The 23,315-nt window shown below is 48.5% G+C and overlaps 1 long non-coding RNA gene across 1 annotated transcript in view; it reads left to right on the top strand.

The window, feature by feature from the left end:
- The first annotated feature begins 3,129 nt into the window (after nt 1-3,129).
- The window catches only part of LOC140656097 (uncharacterized), a 28,819-nt gene continuing 8,633 nt past the window's right edge, over nt 3,130-23,315 (top strand). The window contains exon 1 of the long non-coding RNA XR_012043973.1: nt 3,130-3,422. This is a non-coding gene — a long non-coding RNA (uncharacterized lncRNA). The remainder of the gene's footprint in view (nt 3,423-23,315) is intronic.

The raw sequence follows: 23,315 nt of genomic DNA, 5'->3' as shown, positions 1-23,315 counted from the left end.
GCGCGTTGGCAGTAGCACTTATTTCTCATTTCCATGCTGTGCAAAGCTGTTAGAATGGATCTCAGTGACACGCTTTGTATTTGTAAAAATGCTTTGCATATATTTGCTTGTTTGAATGCATCAATATTTCTCATGGAAATGATGTATTAAGGTTTTAACTGTCTTGGATATTGAAATCAGTGAAATTAGATAACAATTAATTAATTTGAACATAATTGTCAGTGTCAGGAAGAGCTGGATTTTATAAACAGGCTGGTTAGTTTTAAAGGCATGGCAAAGGCTTTTTAGAAAACTTGAGCTAGAAATCTGTTGAATTGGCTGCTTTTCGCAGTCCAGCGGTGATGGCTCAGGAGTGTTCTGGTCCAGGGTGTCCACTGAAGGTAAGGTTTAAACACTTACTGTCAAACTAACTTCTGTCGTTACAGTATCTTCCTGGTGGTTTTCTGGACTATTCAGAGGCCCAAATTTTCAGAAATGTTTTCTCTAAAATGGTTCTGGAAGTTCCAGGTACTACTTTCTTCGTAGCTTCTGCGCCAGGGAAAGATGCTGCCGCTCCGACGTGGAACGGGCGACTGCCAGCACCCCGCGTCCGGGTCTGTGTCTCCTGCCCTTGCCTGGGAGCTCACCCCTTCTTTGCCGATGGGTGAAACCCGGTCTCAGAGTCACAGAACACAGCAGGACTCTCCTCCATTTTAAATAATTAAGTGCTGAGTTGTTTCAATTATCTGTCCCGTTTGTTTGTATATTTTCAAGTGACCATAGAGCTGTAACACTGCCGATCTCATGGTTATGCTGCCTCAACACAGCAACAAAATCGCTCCTAAATGGAGAGAGCATGTGTGTGTGTAGGGTTGCTTGGGGGTGGAAATCAGAACTAATGCAGGTAAAAGTGATGAAATAAGGTATTCCTCTGAACACATGCCATTAAGAAAGTTAATCATATTCTTCAGTGATAAAAAAATGTAAATATTTTTTCAGCTATAAAAGTCAGTTAGCAAGATTGCCTCTGGCAATCTGCCTTCTGTGATGTAGCCTTAGCAAACCCCTATATTTATGTGTTTATTGCGGCTGCCGTCCCTCAGAAGAGAAACATAAGATATATCTTTAACACATAAGGTCCTCTTCTGTGTTAAATTCTGCTTAGATTGTCCTTCTCTCCTCCCACCCTGCAGGCTAATAAAGGCAGAGCTGTTAAGGGCAGGTTGGTCCCCTGGGCGTACAGGGGCCCCGGGCACCCGCAGCAGGACGCACAGGAGGGGACGGGGAGGGAGCACCCCGCGGGTGCCGGTTTCTGGAGCTGCTGCCTCTGAAAGCACGGCCAGGAAGGGCTGGCTGGGGGATGCCTCCTTCAACCTGCCGCTATTCCAGCTGGGTGGTTTGGCTCCCTGGAGGCGTTTTTGGCACAAATAATGATGTTCCGCTATTGCTTTTTGACAGCAGGAGTGTAAGCACCTCTTACCTGTTCCGATTTGCAAACAGGATTTATGATTGCCTAATTTGTGCAATCACTTTCTTGTTGGAAGCGACAAACTTAAACCCAGATACCAACAAATGTAAAATGTTGAGCCAGAAAAGACAGATGGAGCTTTTTTCTTTATCACAACCCTTTCCCTGAGACTTTTTCGCTTTGTTTCAAGCTATTAGAGTAATGAGCTCTTGGTGGCTGTAATAACTGAAGGACAGGACAGCACGTGTGACTGATGGGTCTCCTTTCGCTACGCAGATCCCCTGCCCTCCCTGGCTGCCTTCCCTCGCGGTTGGGGTTGTCCTCGGGCAGGTTTCCGTGAGGAGCAGCTTGCAGGGACACGGCCCCTGTGCCGGGCTTGTCCCATCACAACCGCCTCGGGGCTTGTCACAGCAATGTGTGACTGTGGGACTTCCCACCATCTCCTCTCCTGCTCCCCCTGGTGACTAGCTCCAGGCTAGGGGGGCGGAGGGGATGGTGGGAGTATCGTGTCTTGGTTTTCCTCATCAGGAGAACCTGCAGGATGGTGAGCTGCTGGTGACACCTCCGGGACATTAACTCTGCCTTGGCCGTGAAGGGGGAATGGTTGGGTTTGTTCTTTTATTTTTTCAGTTTTGCAGGGCAAAAAGGCCAAGTGCTTTAAAGAACTGAGGAAGAAAAGGCTCATGTACAGTGAACTGAAGAAGACTTATAATTATTTGTATTTACGGTTGAACGTAACTTGCCTTGTGGCCTAAAGCAAGACGGGTGTCTTGTGCTGCGGTTCCAGGCGGGTGGTAACAAACCACGGCTTCTGCAGGGCTTTGCAGCGCGATGGCAGGGGGAAGCGCGAGCGAAGGGAGCGGAGGCAGCGGGTGAGAGTCGGCGAGCGGAGCAGAGCAGAGCGGAGCGGAGCGGAGCCGGGGTCGTGCCTGCCGGCGCCCGCTGCTCGGGCAGACTTCACTCATGTCGGGAAAGGAAACTTTGCACCCAGGATCAGCGTGGTGCCAGGGACCAGCAACCCGAACGCGGGACGAGCACTGGTCACCGCGGCGTGCGCTACCGGTGGGCTCGCCCGGAGGGTGTTGGTGCCGTCGGCTCTCCTGGCTTTCGGGTCTGAGCACAAAAGGAGAAGGCGAAGGCAGCCCGCGGGCTGTTGCTTTGTAGTGAACCAGCAAACTCGGCTCATCCCCTACAGAGCAGCTTCTTGCTGTGAAATCCTCTTTTCCACGGAGGCCAGGGAGGCTTCGGTCCCATCTGCTCCCCGCAGCGGATTTGGGCACTCCTGCTCTGCTCAGCACTGCATGGACACACAGTGGTTTTCCTGTGTCACATGCATACGGCCCAAGTATTATTCTGTGTTTATGCTGGTTTTGTGCCCGATTAACCATAAAATCTGTTGTTACAATAGATTAATTAATCCAGGGAAGTTTATAAATAAGTTTTTATTCTTTATTTCCAAATAAACACTTCTGAAGTGATCAAAGTGACCTGAACAGTGGAGGTGGTGGGGATGATATCAGCCAAACTGGCTGTCAGGCTCAGCACCCCCTACTGAAAAGAAGGTATCAGGTTGGGTTAAAAAGGGAGCTTTTTCAATGGGGAATTATATAGATATTTCTTTTACTTGGGTACTTAATCCCCCATTTGTTATTCACCCCTTCCTCCAGGCTTTTTGGAGGAACAGCTACACGAAACGGAGAACAAAGCGTTGGCTGTCCCTCCAGCCCTTCCAGGTACAAGTGACGTGGGGCCGTACGCAGCACGGGCCCTTTCTGTCCTGCCCGGTCTCTCCAGTGCGGCAGTTACCGGCTGATGGGTGCTTGCTGGCGCTGCCTTCTTCTTTTCCACGTGTGCTCGTCAGACTGCAGCTCCTGGCCTTTCTGGGAAAAGGAAGTGCTCAGAAAGGCGATATTCCTCTATCCCTTTTTGCCTTCCTCCCGGTGACCTTCACCGACTCAGGCGGCTGCCGTATCAGGTAACGATCAGCTTTTAAACGGCCTGTTTGCTAAGAAGGAACTTTTTGTCTCTTGAGTGACTTTTGTTGAATTTCTCGTTTAATCTTCTATTAATGTTCACTTGTTTCCTGTTGAGGATTCCATTCCAACATTTAAATTTGGTTGTTTTTAACTTATTCTATTAATCTTTAGTGTTCCGATGTGCTAGTGTTATCCCACAAGCGTGAGGTCGTTTACCCGGCGTGCGAGATGCCAGTATACACCCAGGGCAGAGGTATTTTATCGCACGGCTGCGCAGAGGTGGGTGCTGGGTGGTAGCTCCACAAAGCCAGCGCAAAGTTCGGTCACGCAGGTACAGTATTTATCCAGTCTCGTTATGCGTATGCATAAGGAATTCCACAGAGCAGTTTTCTGTTGGTCTGCGCTTCTCTTATTTCAACTTAAAGCTACAGTGCCACTTTAATATGCTGCGCACGCCTGCAGGAATGCAGGGGTGCCTTTCTTTGGTCCCTCATTGAGTCGGTGGTCGCGATCTCCCCCCGCCGCCTTTACCTTTCCCCTAGTTTCTGTCAGTCTTGCTGACTTCACGTAGTGCCGTATCCTCCCGGCCCGGCACTCTCCCTTAAAACAAGACGTTTCCTTTATCAGTCCTTGAAGTTCCTCGTCTTAGTTTCTTCTTCCAAGGTTAGCGATTAGCGAGGCCTGCACGTTCCCCTTTTCTCAGTCTCTCAGTTTTGCTTCAAGGGCACGGTCGGTAGCAAGGCATGCCGTGTTTATACAACAGCGTCGTGTCTCGTAAGGCCTCTCTGGCCCTTGCGTCGCCATCGCTTTCTCTTTGCCAGATGTTTGGGCAATTGGGGTTTGATTTCTTGGTCGGATCGTGACCCTCTCTGGATGCTGGAGGCTTTGGTTCGGGTGGCCTTGGGCTCTGCTCGCTGCTGGCGTCGCAGGTGGCTGGGAACCCGCGCCCTGTGAGTTGCTGCTTATCCTTGCTTCCTTGCTGTTTCGCTTTCTCCTCGTGCCCAGCGTGGTGGTATTTTCCATACGTGACAATTTAAAACATGTTAGCGATCAAGATGCAGTGAGACACAATATCCAGTACTTTACTGCAACTCAAATGTATAATTTTTCTTTTTATCTTCCAACTCTGTAATGCTGTCAGGAGAGTCAATCAAGTTTCTCTAGAAAGATTTCTTCTTTTGAAATTGTTGTTTATTGCACGCCATTACACTGCTTGCTTGATTTTAGAGATTTATTTTTTTTCCCTCTTACAATTTTCTCTAAATGGAGCATCTCCTGCTGAAATAAATATCTGAGTGTGTTGCCCAAAGGGTTGTTGTTGGAAGTAGTAGCTCCTAAAGAATTTAAGCTCTCTCCAAAAAAATTGTTGAAAAATCCTCAAGAAAATAAAACATTGGCTCATTAGAACATCTTTTGCTCTGTGGCAATTTCAGGCCCTTGGGAAAGCAGAGGGGAGAGAGAGGGATAGGCATATAGGCATAACCTATATTTTCTGTCAGGAGCTGAGAGATTGTTGTATAGCTGTGACAAACACGGGCTGCTGCTTTATGTTCAGCTACTGAGACTATAAAGCAAGAGGTGGAAATTTGCTGCTTATATTTGTTCCTAATCAAGATAAACCAGGCGGCCTCAGTATTTCTGGGAATTATCTTTTTTAAAATTCACGTTCAAAAATACACAGTCAAAAATATCAGTTCTTGTCTTTCCTGAGTTTTAATGGGGGCTACAGCGCAGGCGCGGTAGGGCCCTGACAATTTGACAGCACGACGCTGACCTGCCCGATAGCGATGGCAATGCCGCCTGAAACGATCCCGAAGAGCGCGCTGGGAAGCGCGGTTCCGCTAAGTAGTATCGTTAAAACAAACGGAAAAGTATTAAGATGTGCAATGGCCAGGTACTGTGGGGCATGCACTGACGAACACTCCTGAGTTGCTCTCCTCTGCTGGGGCAGCAGCAGTTTTTATTGAAAATCCTACTCTCGTGTACGAGACCCAGGTCCTTACATGAAACTTTGGGCAGCCCTGCCCACGTGCAGGGGTCTCCTGCAGCGGGTTCCTGGGCTCTGCCTGCCGCAGGGCTCCAGCTGGGTGTAAACGTTGGCAAAAGGGCCGGCGTGCTCGTTCCTGCAGCCCTTCCCCGGTCGGCCGTCCCTGGGACGGGAGCATCCCGCACCGGTCCAACGCACGAGAAACTCTCATCGCGCTCTGTGGAGTGGTTTTGCTTTAGCTCTGCCTCTCCCCTCCGGCTGCTCGGGTTCTCACATGCGTGTAGGTATGCACTTTGGCCGATTTGTGCCTTCCCCGAGGCTTTCCAAGGGAAAGATTAAAGCCAAGGACTGGTAGAGCTAAACATCTTCCTTGACAAGAATGACCCAGGTTGATGCCTTGCTCCATACTCGGGCTCGGCGCTGGCCGCGGCAGCCCTCTCCGTTTGAACACTGTGTGTTTCTCCGTCCCAGCCCTCCTGCCCGCTGCCTGCCCGGCAAACGGCCCCGTGGTTTCACGCTGCCGGTGCCGCCTTTCTGCTTAAACCCCACAGGCAGGAAAAGGGAAATTTGCATTGCTTTTTTGTGGCTCGGGGAACCTCGGAAGAGCTCTGCCACCTTGACTGTCATTTCAGCGCCATGCTCGTGCAGAAGGGAGTCTCGTGCAACTGTAATTTGAAATCGTTTTTCTTTCTGGAAGGGGAATGTGCCAGCCCCGCTGTAATTGAAGTGATTACAGTGCTGGTCCCTGTCAGAGAGATGCTGTAGCCGTTACCGGTGCTGTTACCTGTTGCTCACAGCCGCCTTGTCTCCGCTGTCTCGCCATGCGTGAACTTAACGTTCCCCGGGTACGGCCGGCGGGCAGCCGCGCCGGAGGAGCGGTGCAGCAGGGAGGCCCTTGTTTTCCATAACATTTGCCATAAGCGATCTGCAGCGATGGTGCTAATTGCTAGGGAATTTGGATAAACAGTATTTGCTAATTACTAATTAACTACTGATTAACTAATACATCTATATTTCCTAAAAAGTGCTGTGCACCGAAGACACATTTTTCTTTTCTCTTTTAGTGTAAGATTTTTGTTCCTGTTAAAAAAAATCATCAAACCCCACAAACAAACCAGCCAACCCCCAATTCTCCCCAAACCCAGACATTTCTTAAGTCCTCCTCGGAGTTCTGGGGGAGAAAGGTGTCACCAGCTCTTCCTTTTTCATGTATTTTTCATGCGTTTTCATTTACAGGAAGTCACAAAAACTTACAGTGGACGATTATTTTCCATTCTGGTGTTCTGATATTTCTTCCCATATATCAGATCTAAGAGAATTAGGTACATGAGTTTATTTTTTCAGTTCAAGTGAGTATAGATATTTGATACCTTGCACTTACTGAGGTTAATTTACCAAGGGAAGCACACCAGGCAAGGACTGCTATTCTCCATGTAGAATTTGCCATTTTCCAAATTATATTTGCTTTCCTTATTTACAGATTGTTGGGGTTTTTTTTAAATTTTTTTTTCTTTCTGTGTGTTGAACTTGGATGTTTTGCCAGCCACCTTCCATTTTTGGCCTTGTGCATGAAGAGCTTTCTGGGTTTTCTTTATTAAAAAGCTTTTTAAGGCTTGATGGTTGGCTGGCGGTATTTCTTCCTCTGCCTGTAATGCAGTAGCTTTTGAAAGCTGTGGCTGATCCTGTTCCAGCGTTGAAGAACGTTTCTGGAAACCTCTCTCATTCCGAGTACATTTTGGTGGCAGCGCGGTGCAGCGGGTGCTGCGGCGGTTTTTCCCAGCCGGGGCTGTCCTGCTCTCGGCTCAGCCGTCACCGCCGGGCAGGGCTCGCTGGGCAGCAGATGGTGGAAGCGTTAACGACATCGGGGAGCCGCCGAAGGGGGAGCTGCGCGGGCATTTCTTGCACTTGAAGGCAAAGGCTCTTCTTTGAGAGGTGGGGTTCAGTTATACGTAAGAAGGAGATGCCGAGGCAAACGTGCAACCTGACATCCTCCTGCGAGTTTACAGCCTACGAGAGCTGAGCAAAGGGCAGATTACAGCAGGAGCTGCTTTCCTGCGGCTCGGCCGTCCCCGGTGCCACCGCCGTAGCCTGGCCGCCTGTCTCGGGGTGAGCGGAGCGGGGCTGGGACCGCCGAGCACACCGCAAAGCGGAGCGAGCCTCCAAAGCGGGAGAAGCGGTGACGCTGAAACGGCGCAGTGATGTCACATCTCTGAAAGGAAGAAAGGAAGGGGAAGCAGTGTTGTCACAGCGGGGCAGCGGCTGCAGCTGCCTGGTGGGATGCTGAGCGTCCACCGTGCTGCACCTTTGCTGGGACGAGATGCGCTTTCCCGGAGCAGCCAGGAGCAGTGCCGGGGTATTCGGCAACCTGGTGCTGCCGCGGCAGCCTGGGCTGGGCACTGCGGTGGCTTCACAGCAAATGCAGCCCAGCTATGCGTTTAATCAGCCTTACTAGTTTTCTGAGGCTAAAATTCAGTTATTTCCTCCCATTCAGGGAGGACTGAAAAAATGTTTGGCGGCACTTATGTTTGAGACTGAATGGATTGAAGCTTCCACTTGTATTGATGGTGTTTTCTTGGCGCAGAGCTCGGTTGCCCAGTTCAGCACGACGCGCTGTTTTCCTACGTTTTTAAGCCAGTGTAAATTGGTGCTGCTTTTTTGCAGCCATATGCTCCATCACAAGATGCGGGCTTCATCCTCCTCAGTCTGTTTAAATATGCTTTCCACTAGTGTTTTTGCCTTCTGCAAAAGCACTTTAATATTTCTGTTTACTCTTTCAGAGACAAAATCAATATTTGTTAGATGCAATTATGAAGAATGATGGATGTGCTGTCAGTGGTATGAGAGTATGAAAAATAATATTATGGCACAGGCCTGCTCTTAATAAAAGCAGAGAGAAGATACAAACAAGCTGGCCTGGAAAATCCCATCCCAAATCATGAGTTCTGTAATAAACAGGAAGCTTTTCAGGTGTTGGTTTAAATTGGAGTTGATTGCCTGCTTCGGGGCATGGATCGAAAATTTGCTTAAATAGGAGCTGAATTTGCTTGGGCTGTGTTTGTGCCCCTTTGGGCTTGTTTTGGTGACGGATCTCCCTGCGGATCTCCTGCCACCTACGTCCCCCGCAGCACAAGAGCTCGGTGCCTGCTGGGGAGCTGCTGCTGCGGCCCATGCAGCCAGCCTATTCAAATGTCATTGCCCTTCGACTGTAGTCTCAGCTTCCTTCTGGGTGGGTCGCAGGCTCACCACGCCGTCTCACCGAGACAGGCAATGCTTCCCTGACGCCTTCCCCAGCCCCTTGGGGGTTTTACCTTTCAGACCTCCACGCCGTCCCATGCCAACGCTCCGCTTTCAGCCTGGGTAGCCATGTCCGCTTGTGGGGATGGGAGCTGGTCTTGTTTCCATCCCTCGCTCATAGGAAGGATGTAAGAAGCTACCATTATTTCTACATATATACAGATAGAAGCAAGGCCTCTTTTTCAGCTGTTGTATATATTAGTAGCATTTTCTGCTGATTTTAATAATTAACCATGTGAGCCTAGAGACAGGCTCGCTTCCCGCTTGCTCCTCCCAGGATATGAAACCGCTGGCAGCCTTGCTTGCGAAGACAGGGTACCTATCCCAGATGATGGAGAGGAAAACATGAGATGGGAGACAGAAAACTTTTAAGGGTCAGTTTTGCAGTTAATACACGCCCTGGCAGTGGCGGCTCGTGCCGGTCCCTGGGCGGGAGGCCGGGGAGGCCGGATGGGGCAGCGCCGGGGCAGCGGGTCGGCAAACACGGCTGGGCAGCCTCGTCGTGCGGGCTGCCTTCGGGCAGCGCCTGGTGCTATAGCTGTCCTGTGAGCCTGCACAGCGGGGACAAGAAGTGGGGTGTAAACACTGAGGAATATTCTGCTCCCTGGCTCTATGTCAAGCTGCTGGGAGTTTTATGTAAAAATTGATGGGCTAATATTGCTGGCTGAACGGTGATAAAGGACAGGGGAAGAGCTCTGATGGGGACACGAACTAACAGGAGGCTAGAGCCCAGAGATTCAGATTTATGAAGCTGCTGGTTTTACCTAATAGGTCATTTTTTCTCCTTATTCCTGTGCTGCCTCAGAGATCTTACCAAGAAGTGAATCTCAAAGCGTGATTTCCCAAAGTAAATGAAAGTAGTGAAGAAACAGTGTCCCAGGAATGGGAAGTACCCGAGGTACTGTTCTTCTGCCCTGTTACAGCGAATGCAAGTGATGAGGAAAGGAAAGAAATACTGTTGAATGTTGGTATTGCTTAGGCACTGCCTCAAGCGGCAGCAAATGCAGAACACAAAAGGGTCTAACGTGGGGTCTGCACAACCAGCGTGGTTGCGAAACCTCTAGTCTGATCGTAGTGGGAGGATTCATGCCATCCGAGGCTGTGGGCAACCAGGTGCAAAAATTGTGATCTCTTGCTGGAAACCCAGCGGCAGCCCAGCACCGGCCGCGGGAGGGGACCCCCCGGCTCCCGCCATGCCGGGGTGCCTGCCCTGCCCGAGCCCTCCGGCGCTGCGGGGCCGGGGGTCCCACCGCCGGCGGGGACAGAGGGGTCCCACCCCAGCTGCGTCTTTGCGGGACCTGAATACTTCCTAGTGCCGGTTTTGTCGATGTGCACGTGTGGGGTTTTTTGTTGTTGGTTTTTTTTCCTTCTCTGCGTTCAAGGTTAAACTTTCCACTAGAGAGAATTAGTTGGTAAAAGGCAAAGGACGTTGATCAGTAGGGGTAGGAGAAGATACATTTTACAAAAGGTTTTCAGCTGCAGTACCTGAAGATAGATCAATATTTTCTATTTGCCTTAGCACTAAGCTTATTTTCCTTCATCACTGAAGAGATACTCACTTGTGCCTTCTACCAAAACATTAAACTGTTCTCTCCTGATAAATGGTAAGACAAACAATAGCACTTTCCAGGAGCTGCTTTATCATGCAGAAATGTATCAGTCCTTTTGATAAACAGAAAAAACCACATCTCTCTCTCTTAACTTCGAGAATCCATGCTGGATCCAAGCGTTGCTGGCGTCCTGCTGGTTGAAGAACCCAAATTTATCCTACTTCTTGGAGACGCTCAGTATTGCGTCCCTGCACGCTGCTCTGCCCTGCCTGCCAGCGCACGCTCGTGGGAAGCCTTCCCTGGGAACAGGGCTTTTATTTACCGGGTTGCGCTACCTCTGTGCACGTGGCCGGAGGAGCGTGGGGAGAGTCTTGCTTACAGGCATTTACTTGTCCCTGCTGACCTGTTGATCGGTGGTGGTGCGAGCTGTGGCTGTGAACCAGGTACAAACCAGCGTAATAAAACAATTTACTAGAGCTCGAATTAAGCCTTATATATGTCGACAAATGTAGAAGCTTAAGGCTAACTAAAAGACAAGGAGAGCACACAGTTACTGATTCCCCTCTGCTCTCTAATACATTTTTTTGTCTGAAATTATGAATGAATTATTAGCACATAAACTGTAATAGACATTAAGAAAAAACAAGAAAGCAGAAGCAGCCCATTTGGTGTCGTGTTAGGCGACGTGCCCGTCTGTTTTCCCAGGAGGGGACCGAGAAGCACTGTGTTTCTAAACAGATGCTCATTCCCCTAAGTGGAGAGAAGAGGGTGGGTCTGATTGTGAACACTGGAGGATTGGGCAACATGAAGGAAAAACACCGAAAATGTTGGTTCCTAAGCTGTTCCCTATAAGGTAGTCAAAGTTTAAGTGATAACTCCATGGTAAAGCAATAAAGAGATTACAATAAGTTGCAAAGGATACCTATATTCTGGCTTTCACTAAATTTCTGGATTATACGAATATGTTTTGTTAGTTTGGGGTACTATACATATACATTGATACTTTTTGTTACTTTCAAGCAAGGAAATGTGGTATTTGTGCTTGCTTTCTGTAAAAAACTATGCATAAACAGTACATTAAATTCTCTTTTAGGAATAAGATAGGAAGTACAAAAAGCTTATAGCCATGTGAATACTAATATTACTTTCAAAATGTGAGAGTCTGATGGATGTCAGTGCTGCAGGTACAGCCGACGTGTGTCCGCAAGGTCTGGTTCCATCACACGTAGGCTGCAGGCATGTTTCACTGAAACCCCTGTGCAGCAATGGCTTTCCATGATGTTGATATTTTAACGGGAAAACCAGGTAGCCTTGCACTCACAGAGTAGCCTGGCCGTAAGTGTGAACCTGATGAATCTCCTGCAGGCCAACACATATTAAGCGTCAGTGGATTTAGTTTTGATATTTAGGCAGTAATTGTATAAATGCAAAGCTCCTCAAGATAGTTATATCAAATACACGTGGACCGCAGTGATGTTTTGGCGGCATGAGTATCATCTGCCTCTTCCTTCAGACGTTCAGGCCGACAGTGCCTTTATTCTTATTAATAATTATGGTGGTGATTGAAATCTGTGCTGTTTCATGATGATACTGTGCTTGATTCATGAAACGCTGCACAGACTGGACTGAATCAGCTCCAGCAGCACGTCGGTGCCGGAGCAGGCGTTTGCATGTTCAGATGTGTTTTGGTAGGTGTCCACATGGTGTTTTGCTCGTCATCGTTTGCAAACCCAGAGACGCCCGAAGCAGTGCCCGCAGCGGGGAGCGGAGCCATCCCCGGCTGTGCCCTGGCAGCTCTTTAACCCCGCTGGGTCAACAGTGCACGGCAGAGAGGGGAACGGAGCCATAGAGCAAAACAAATTAATTAGCTGAATTAAAATTGGTTGAAAACACTTGACCAAACGCCACTTCACTTTGCAAAAAATGTTGGGGAGCTTTTGTTTACTCACTCGTTTTTAGGGTCCCTTTTTACATCCGTTAAAGCCACCCACCTCCACAATAGCTCTCTGTCAGAATGCTGGCGCGGTGCCGGCGGAGCCTTCCCGTGCGATCACTTGGATGGATCGTTATCGCCGTCCTACCCAGTGGCTCCTGCCGTGCCTCTTGGGACCCGCGTGGCCGCAGCAGCAGCCGGGCAGTTGGGTGTAGGTCAGGGTGTGGCTGGTGCGTACTGCCCCGCCGGGCAGCGTGTAACCGTGTCCTGCCTCGGGCAGCGTGGGGACCTGCTCGGGGGCTCCCGGCAGGCCTGACGTTTTCAGAGATTCAGTGGAATCGGGGGTGTGGGAGGAAAATCGGATCATCGCCGGTCCATGTGGTGCTCGTGTTTATATGCTTGCCTAATTCTAGCGCTGATTAAACACCTGCATTAGTATTGTCTGATAGTATCCAGAATTTATTTGTATGTAGACTGTGTTTCCAGCTCCCATATCAGCAAACATTGCAATTTCTTACTCAATTGTGTACATGTTTAGTAAGTCAAAAACAAATCCATTCACATTTGTATTTTTGTTCAGCTTCACAGCCACAGCATACGTAGGTCTTGCAGAATGCTATTTTAAAGTTTTGCAAAATATATATATTTTTTTCTTGGAGAATGGCTTCTACCAAACAAGGGAAAAGATTTAAATACTTTTCAATAATGTTTGGCTCTTTAAACCTAATTTCAGTATGGAATTCTAGATGGTCTTCAGGTGCAAAAAGCATTCGCATTGAGCAAAACATTATCAAAAGGCAGAGCTGCATTAATGACTCATTTCTGAAGCTGCAGACAATTTGAAGGAATATGGTAGTGCTTTTTCAGCTGTGTATAAATAGTGACACATTTGTTGTCTCCTCATAAAACTTCATATATTCGTAATTACAGCATCAATTCATCATGGTTATCATTGTCATCAATCTTTGCCAGCACCAACTGATGCAGACAATTGCTTGCAAGGGTTTTTTTGTGGTTTTAGTCTAGAGCTTTCACACATGTAAGTGCAGTTCCGCCAATGTTATTTCCTTTTTGTTGAATTGTTTCTTTTTTGTTTACCATTCTTCAGACTTTGGAGGTTTTCCATGCGTGTCTGCTCTGGGCTAATTCATGGTTGTTGTGTCTGGTCACTTACTTTACCAAAGGTGTTAGAGGAAACCCAACCTTGTTTTCTCTGGGCATGGATGCGGAGGAGATCTGGTGATGAATGAGGTGCTGCTGTGGTGGCCCTGGTCAGTAATTCTAATGAGCATCGAGAGCAGGCACTTGCATTTGATCACCAGTCGACAGCGTGTCTCAAAAAGCCTATATGGAAGGAGACCGCTGATGTCTTATTTACTGTATTATTTTGCACCAATGTGCATTATTTCATTCACTTGAAAATGCAGTCTTTCATTTCATGATAAAACTTCCAGTATTTTGAGAAGAAAAAATCTGTACATTTTGTTGTATACGTTAGAGCCAAAGTATACGAATGTGTCTTTACAACAAGCATTATACTATAAAAACACTATTTCAGCATACCTTAGTAATCTAAAATGAATAAAAAGCTAAAATGTGCTGGTTTGAGCAATTACATGATATAGTAGGTTTGTTTAGTGAATCCCCAAGTACTGTCGCCATTCTTAGCAGTGACTGACCTTAATATTCTGTTCTCTTACGTGGCAAACTAGAAACACTACTGTGCACAGAAATACCGTTGGATGGGATGATGCAAAGATGATGTGAACACAGATGTAAATGAATCTGCTTCTGGTGGACTCACTCATGTCTGGGATAACATTTCCTTCTCTCTGTATCTCAGTTTGAATATCTTCAAACTGTGGACAGCAATATTTAATTTTTCTATATATGAAGACTGTTTATGAAAGGGACATGTGCTGTAGTCTCTCGTCTTAACAACAATAAAGAACGGACTTTGCAAGAGAACTGAGGGTACTTACAGATGCACTCATTTGCTTCACCCACAGGGATGAGTTATTATTGCTATATCCTTGCTTGACCTTTGAAAGACCAGTGTTTGAATGAAAATTTTTGAAATGTTCAAAATTGCCTAGATAGCAAAATAATTTTTACATACTGTCACTGAAAATGAGAATGGTATATACATTTCCTGTTAGGTTTCTATTTTAATTTTTCTTTTAAGAAGTATTTCAAAATTATAAAAGCAGTCCTTCTCAAATCACTGTCTAGGCAAGATTTCACTTGTTAATACCCAACCGAAGTAGTGAACTAGGGCCTTATTCACTGATTTGATTACTATGAAGCTTTCTCTTCTTATTCTGTTCTATCAATAGTGAAGAACCTAGTTGGTTTCTGAGGGCTAATATGCTCTGTGTAACCACAGCTCCTTGAGTTAGTTCTGCCTTCCAGACAAGGGTAGGCCATGATCAAGGGCTGTATTTCCCAGAGCTAATGCCTTGGTCTGCTTCTGCCAGGACGATGGGATGGCGCTGGTAGTGCCAAACACCTGCAGGGTCAGGGTTTGCTGCTCCCACAGGGTTTCTACAGCAGGTAGGAAAGTGCTGCCAGGGTGCAAAAGCTCCACATCCAAAGGTGCGTCCTAAGGATAAAGTACTGTCCTGGCATGGCAAAGTCCTGCTTCGTCCAGCCACAGCCTTTGTTACCCTAAAAATGTCATTCTTCTTCGCTGGGCTGCCGGTCCCTGGTGTGGAAACACTTCACCATTTGCCAATGAAAAGTGCCATAAAAGAGCTGGCTATTACTGTCATCTCTTACTTGTGGGCATAGATAATATACGGGCTAGTGTCTTCGTTAATTTGACCAAATTAATCACTGTTGCCAGTCAGCTGGACCTCTGAAGTCTTCAGTAAACTTCACTCTTTTCACAGGAATGTGGAAGACCCCATAACAGAAAAAATCTCTTTCAGAGAAGTTTTGCTGCCACAAATGATGCAGGCAGGTCTGTGATGCTGTATCTCATTTCTTCAGCTTTTTGGCTGACCTCAGCCTCTCCGCCTGTGAGCATCCGTTACAAAACTCACAGATATAAATAAATGGTGAGAGAAAGGATTAGCCACCGTGAGCTCTGAAGTCAATGGTGCTGAAGCCATCATCTGAAAGTCTCTTTGCTAACATCTGCAGAATGGTTGCAGTGGCCATGGGGGACCTTCAGCTTCGTCTTAGATCGCCTGTAGTGTCCCTTAAGGACTTTGGCCTCGCCAGCCACCTTCAGAAGACAGAAACCACTTTTAAGCTAGCTCTGGTCAGCTTTATAACCTTCCATCACAGTCAATGTAATTAGGCTTGAGGTGATTAACCAACGAGCCTACCTTGTACTGCTGTCTTAAGATGAGCAAAAATTCTTGATGAAATCTGCCTCTGTGTTTTTAAAGGAAATTTACCCTTGGCTGTGTCAAAATTGGTCAATGTGGGCAAAGCATCTGGTAGGTAGGTGGAAGTGCCCCATTGCAACACCTCTCTGTTGCCCTTTCAGACAGCCCAGGACCTCCATCAGCGTGGGCTAGGGGTGGGGAGGGCATGGACATGGGCATGGGCACGGATATGGGCATGGGCACCAGCTGGACACCGAAGGTCCTGCATGGAGCAGCTTCCGTAGGGACGTGCCCTGGGACATCTCCCTGAGCTCAGCCTGTGGTCAGGGTGGAAGAGACAAGCATTTTGGGCACATTTCATCTCCTGCGTCGATCGGAGAGGTAGCACACACATGAAATAAAACTTTCAGGAGCTCTATATTGTGCTGTCTCCCATGACCAGGATCCTGTTCTTCAGAGTAAAGAGAGAAGGGGTGGTTATGATGCAATAACGTTTTCTTTTTAATTAAAAAAGTGCTTGATGCCAGTCATGCCATAGGAACCGAGGCCTCTGTGAGACAGCTGAGCACTGCACCATAAAATATTGTGTTTTGTAAAACTGGTAGAGTTGAGTACAAACTACAACAGAGAGAGCAAACTGAATAATGAAAACAGAAAGATGGCATTTCCCCACAGGGACTGGAAAACAGATGGAGTTTACACGACTCATGAAAACAGAAATATGCACACTTTGAGCTTGATCCAGCTTCATTGAAGTCAGTGAGAGTTTTCTTTTGACTTCAAAGAGTGGTGGATCAGGGTCTTTCAAGGCTTCTTTTGTTTGTTTTGATTTGGAAGAAAATATCACCTCTCTCTATTATTCTCAGAGATACTGAACACTCACAAGTATCTCTTCATGTGATGTATAAACTATGTCCAGGTAGATTTTTCTCTTATATGTGTGTTTTGTTTTGTTTTGTTTTGTTTTGTTTTTAAGGTAACGATCACAATTTAAGGACTTAAAATATCTTTGGATTCTGAGACAATCTTCATTTATTGATGCAAAGTGTTGTGTAGAGGCCTCCACTCTAAACTCTTCCAAAAGGAGAAAACAGTGTAACTCATCCTGTAGTGTAAAATTGAGATGTAGTGTCATGGAAAATTAAGGAAAGTACAAATGCAGTATTTTTGGATAAAAATGTGCACTGTTTTAGAGAGCCATGCTAACATTCCTCCAGGTGAACAAGAGTGGTGTTTGGCAGGAAATCAATGACCCAAATGTGTATATTTTGGATATGGACCAAGTCAGTGGAGAAAGCATCGCGAGGATGGACCAGTCCACCGATTGATCTCTTCTGGCATGATCCTTTGAGGACATCGGTTTGTGGGCAGTGGCTGGCAGGAGCGGTGGGAGCGTTACTGCATTGGCTCCTGTCCCTTCTGCACGGGGGTGTTGCAGCATCCCCATGGACGCTTCCCTGTGCACCAACGGTTCGAAAACCAGGAGAAATGTCTCAAACAGTGTGTCTGTGGCGGCTGCCATTCATCAAGAAGTCGTCAGGCGTGGACACAAGCCTGCCATGCGGTGGGGCATAGCAGGAGGAGCTGTATCCGAGCTCTTTAGGTGCTGTAAGCAGCGTAGCCACGAGTAGCAAGGTCTGACTTGGGATCCTTTCAGTAAAACTGTGTTACTGGTCCGGTTTTGCTGCTCCAGAGTGTGCAGGACCTTACCGGGGAGCTGCAGCAAACGTGAGCTTTTCTCGATGGAGAGCAGCAGGACTCGGAGTCTGGGCAAAGTGACATTTTAGACACTGGATTTTCTCGGTTGACAGCAGGACATTGCCTCACAGGCATTTTAGGGCTGCCAGTGCCCTCTCTGAGCCACTGTGGGAAATGAACAGGAGCACATGAAATTGAGAAGTCCTTTAGTTAAGCATCGCTTCCAGTCTCCCAATTACTCTGGGGCAGCTTGGCTGGTCTCCAGGCTCCAGGCACAGTTTTAGTTGGCATTTGAAACCTCTGCTGCTTTACAACCAGGGTGAAAGCATGTAAGCACTTTAATTATACCTTTTCTGATGGCACTGTGTAACAAAGTTCAGATTTGGAAGAAATGTGAATTTTCCTTCTCTGAGGAGCTTTGCATCATTAGCCTCAGGAATGGATTATTTGTCATGGGTTAAAGTACACAAGTCAGTTTGTCTTAAAGACTCCTACTTTGGGAACACCTGGTTTCTGCAGCAGCTGACTTTCCCGCTGGCGACAGGCAGCCTTCAGCAGAGTGCACGGGTATGGACACGTCCACACCGGAGAGCGACGGCTGCCAGACACTCGCCGTTCTCCCCAGGGCAAACCCCAACAGTGGCCGTCGGTGCCGAGGCTGTCCCTGGGCTGTGCAGCTACCAGGTCCCCGCCATTGCAGTGTGGGGTGGAAAAAGAGTGGCAAATCCTGGCCAAACCTCTGCCTTTTTCACTTGAACATCCTCAGAATGCTGTACGAGCCTTCCACGGGGAGAGAAGGGCTGGGGACCTGCCCAGGTCGTGGATCTCTCACATTTCAGGTTGGCTGCTTTAAATACAGAGAATCCTTGTTGCATGGTGACTGCCTCGCATAGAAAAACTATGCCGTTAGAAATGCTGTTGCCCGCCCGTAGGAAGAACAGCAACGGTGCCAGCAGAAGTGTAGGAAAAGTAAAGTGCAGAAAGGATAAATTAAAAAGACTCTCATTTTGGTAAGATCAGTGTCTCCAGTGGATTTCTCTCCTTCCAGCAAGTAATTAATAGACTATGCCCTGGTTTTGGCGGGGGTAGAGTTAATTTTCTTCCTAGTAGCTGCTATAGTGCTGTGGTTTGGATTTAGGATGAGAATAACGTTGATAACACACTGATGTTTCAGTTGTTGCTGAGCAGTGCTGACACTGGGCAAGGACTTTTCAGCTCCCCCTGCTCTGCCGGGTGCACAAGAAGCTGGGAGGGGGCACAGCCAGGACAGCTGACCCCCACTGCCCAAGGGCTATTCCATACCATATGGCGTCATGCCCAGTATAGAAACTGGGGGAGTTGGCCGGGGGGGCAGTGATCGCTGCTTGGGGATGGGATGGGCATCGGTTGGCGGGTGGTGAGCAGTTGCATCATTTGTGGTTTTTTTTTCTTTCCCCTGAGTTTTGTTTCTGTCTCTCTCATTGTTTTCACTTTCATTACAATTTATTATTATTATTAGATTTTATTTCCATTATTAACCTGTCTTTATCTCAACCCACGAGTGTTCTCACTCTTACCCTTCCGATTCTGTCCCCATCCCACCCAGGGGAGTGAGTGAGCGGCTGGGTGGGGTGAGTTGCCGGCCGGGGTTAAGCCACGACAGTCCTTTTTGGCACCCAATGTGGGGCTCGAAGGGTTTGAGATAACAACAGATTAACCAGAGCGTATTCAAGAATTTGTATCTGTTAACAGTTGTGGGTCACAATATTGATTTATCTGTTCTTGCTATTAGTTTATCTGATCTGCGCCATGCTCATTTTTTTGCTGTACATGTTAAAGATTGGTGTTGGTTTTTGCAGTTTGCTGTGCTCTGCAGTGATTAGCGACATTTTGCCTGGGACATTTGTTATTAAAACACTGTCCTTGAGCTTAATCTGGTATTTGTTTTTTTTACTGAAGCCATGACTGTACGTCGGGTACCACCTCATGGAGACAATTAGCAATTATACTGCTTCTTCTGAGAGATTTTTTATGGAGGAAATACAGAATGGCACCTTCGCTGCCTTCTTCTGTGATGTTTCCTCCTTCATTACAATAACTTTTCAGTATCTTGAACATCCTTGGGTAGTTAAGATACTTCTATTGGTATTGCTTGGGAATATTGTTTTGGTTTTGCCTAAGGTTAATAAGCAATTTAAGAATATCATACAGAGATCTGCCCCAAGGCTGCATAGTTATGAGTGTGGGACAGCATGGGCAAGTACCTAGGACAGTGGGCACCTCCAGTGCTTTGGAACTTCACCCCTGAACACGTGCAGAATCCTGAAAAACTAGTGAAGTGTTTGGAAAAAGTATGCTGTCACCCTGGCAACTCCAGAGAGAAACAAATCACTGCAACATTCTGGGGCCTGGCCCATGCCCACCGAGCCCTGCTCAACACTATTCAGTACCCTCAAGGGGAAGAGGAGGTCTCTGGATCTGATGACAAAACGACAGGCACTGCGGCCACTCCAACCCCGGCGACGGGCGCTGCGGCTGAACCAAGGAACCAGCCCGTGCTGGTACCAGTCACCCCTATACACGAGGATAAATACACAAGAAAATCAGCTCGTTTAGTAAGGGATGAAGATGAACCAGGGCCATCACGAGAACAGAAGGAGGAAGAGGCAGAACCCATAAATGAGATGGTAACCACCCGATCCCTGTCCCTGAGTGAGCTGTGAACATGCGAAAAGATTTCAGCCGTCGTCCAGGCGAGCACATTGTCACCTGGCTGCTCCCATGCTGGGACAGCGGGGCCAGTAGCCTGGAGCTAGAGGGTAAGGAAGCCAAGCAGCTGGGATCCCTTTCTAGGGAAGGGGGCACTGACAAAGCGATTGGAAAAGGGGCACCAGCCCTCAGCCTCCGGAGGCGGCTTCTGTCAGGCGTGAAGGAAAGGTACCCTTCAAGGAAGATGTTATATATCGCCCAGGCAAATGGACCACCATGGAGAGAGGTATCCAGTACCTGAGGGAAGCAGCCGTGCTGGAGGTGATTACGGTGACCTGAACAACGAGCAGTTATCCAAAGATCCCGATGAAGTCCGGTGCACATGACCCACGTGGCAGAAGGTGGTGTGGAGCGCACCAGCGTCGTGTGCCAACTCATTGGCAATACTGACCGACGATGAAGAGAGATGAGGAAAGATGGAGAGGAGCAAATGGTGGATGAATTGGCTGGCCAACTCCAGCAATACGAAGAAAGTCTCTCTTCCTCCCTATGGGCCTGCGTCTCGGCTGTGGAAAAACTGTTTGAAAAACTGTCCCAGGAGTTCCAGCAATTCAAAGAGGATACGTCCTGCTCCCACCTGTACGCGCCAGTATCTCATCCAGTAGGGGTAAGCATCCCTCCGCTCAAGAGAGAGGATACGGAGGGCACACACCATGGGGCACCCTGTGGTTTTACCTGCGTGACCGTGGAGAGGACGTGAGGAAGTGGGATGGAAAATCTACCTTGACACTGGAGTCACGGGTACGTGAGTTGCAAGGAAAAACAATCACACAAGGGCGTTCTTCCAGGAAAATTGCTGCTCCGGTTTCCAGTGAGCAGTTCCCCAGACAGAGCAGAAGGGCTGATCTTACTTCCAATCTTGATAAAGGGACTTTTGATTTGCATTTACAAGAAGGGAGTAAAGAATACTATGACCAGAACTAGAGGGGCCCTGCCTCCAGCCAGGTGGAGGAAAGGGACAACCGGGTTTACTGGACTGTGTGGATTTGATGGCGGCACATCAGACCCACCGGAGTATAAGGCTGTAGAAGACACAGTGTACCCTAATGCCATCAAGCCACACAGGGGCAGAACCCGTCTGTATTTCTGGAGTGACAGGGGGATCCCAACAGCTGACTGCATTGGAGGCCGAAGTGAGCCGAGCTGGGAATGAGTGGCAGAAGCCCCCCGTTGTGACTGGCCCAGAGGCTCCGTGCATCCTTGGCATAGACTGCCTCAGGAGAGGGTATTTCAAGGACCCAAGAGGGTACCGGTGGGCTTTTGGTACAGCTGCCCTGGAGACGGAGGAAATGAAACAGCTGTCCACCCTGCCCGGTCTCTCGGAGGACCCTTCTGCTGTGGGGTTGTTGAGGGTCGAAGAACAACGGGTGCCAATCGCTACCACAAGAGTGCACCGGCGGCAATATCGCACCAACCGAGACTCCCTGATTGCCATCCATGAGCTGATTCGTGGACTGGAGAGCCGAGGAGTGATCAGCAAGACTCGCTCACCCTTTAACAGTCCCATATGGCCAGTGCAAAAGCCTACGGAGAGCGGAGACTGACAGGAGACTATCGTGGCCTGAATGAAGTCATGCCACCGCTGCCGTGCCCGACATGCCGGAACTTCAGTACGAACTGGAGTCAAAGGCAGCCGAGGGGTATGGCACAACTGATATCGCTAATGCGTTTTCTCAGTCCCTTTGGCAGCAGAGTGCAGGCCACAGTTTGCTTTCACTTGGAGGGGCGTCCGGTACACCTGCAATCGGCTGCCCCAGGGGTGGAAACACAGCCCCACCATTTGCCATGGACTCATCCAGACGGCACTGGAACAGGGTGATGCTCCAGAACATCTGCAATACATTGATGACATCATCGTGTGGGGCAACACAGCAGAAGAAGCTTTTGAGAAGGGGAAGAAAAGAGTCCAAGTCCTTCTGAAAGCCGGTTTTGCCATAAAACAAAGTAAGGTCAAGGGACCTGCACAGGAGATCCAGTTTTTAGGAATAAAATGGCAAGAGGGACGTCGTCAGATCCCCATGGATGCGATCAACAAAATAACAGCCGTGTCTCCACCAACGAGCAAAAAGGAAACACAAGCTTTCTTAGGCGTTGTGGGTTTTTGGAGAATGCATATTCCAAATTACAGTCTGATCGTAAGCCCTCTCTATCGAGTGACCCGGAAGAAGAACGATTTCACATGGGGCCCTGAGCAACGACAAGCCTTTGAACACATTGAACGGGAGATAGTTCACGCAGTAGCCCTTGGGCCAGTCCGGGCAGGGCAAGATGTAAAGAATGTGCTGTACACCGCAGCCGGGGAGAACGGCCCTACCTGGAGCCTCTGGCAGAAAGCACCAGGGGAGACGCGAGGTCGACCCTCAGGGTTTTGGAGTCGGGGATACAGAGGGTCCCAGGCCCGCTAGACTCCAACTGAGAAAGAGACACTGGCAGCATTTGAAGGGGTTCGAGCTGCTTCGGAAGGGGTTGGTGCTGAAGCGCAGCCCCTGCTGGCACCCCGACTGCCGGTGCTGGGCTGGGTGTTCAGAGGGAGGGTCCCCTCTACACACCATGCAACTGATGCTACGTGGAGTAAGTGGGTCGCACTGATCACACAACGGGCTCGGATAGGAAACCCCGATCGCCCAGGAATCTTGGAAGCGATCATGGACTGGCCAGAAGGCAAAGATTTGGGAATATCACCAGAGGAGGAGGTGACGCGTGCTGAGGAGGCCCCACTGTACAATAAACTGCCATAAAATGAGAAGCAACACGCCCTGGTCACTGATGAGTCCTGTCGTAGTATGGGAGAGCAGCAGAGGTGGAAAGCTGCTGTATGGAGTCCTATACGGCAAGTCGCAGAAGCTGCTGAAGGAGAAGGGGAATCGAGTCGGTTTGCAGAGGTGAAAGCCATCCAGCTGGCTTTAGACATTGCTGACCGAGAAAAGTGGCCAGTGCTCTGTCTCTGTCCTGACTCATGGGTGGTGGCAGATGCCCCGTGAGGGTGGTTACGGCAATGGAAGCAGAGCAACTGGCAGCGCAGAGGCAAACCCATCTGGGCTGCCGCATTGTGGCAAGATATTGCTGCCCGGGTAGAGAACGTGGTTGTAAAGCACGTCACGTGGATGCTCACGTACCCAAGGGTCGGGCCACTGGAGAACATCAAAACACCCAGCAGGTGGATCAGGCTGCTGAGATTGAAGTGGCTCAGGTGGATCTGGACTGGGAACATAAGGGTGAATTATTTATAGCTCGGTGGGCCCATGACACCTCAGGCCATCAAGGAAGAGATGCAACATATAGATGGGCTCGTGATCGAGGGGTGGACTTGCCCATGGACACTACTGCACGGGTTATCCATGAATGTG

The sequence above is a fragment of the Ciconia boyciana genome, chromosome 8 (assembly GCF_034638445.1).
Source record: "Ciconia boyciana chromosome 8, ASM3463844v1, whole genome shotgun sequence".
Lineage (NCBI taxonomy): Eukaryota > Metazoa > Chordata > Aves > Ciconiiformes > Ciconiidae > Ciconia > Ciconia boyciana.
This window is presented reverse-complemented; position numbering and strand designations above follow the sequence as displayed.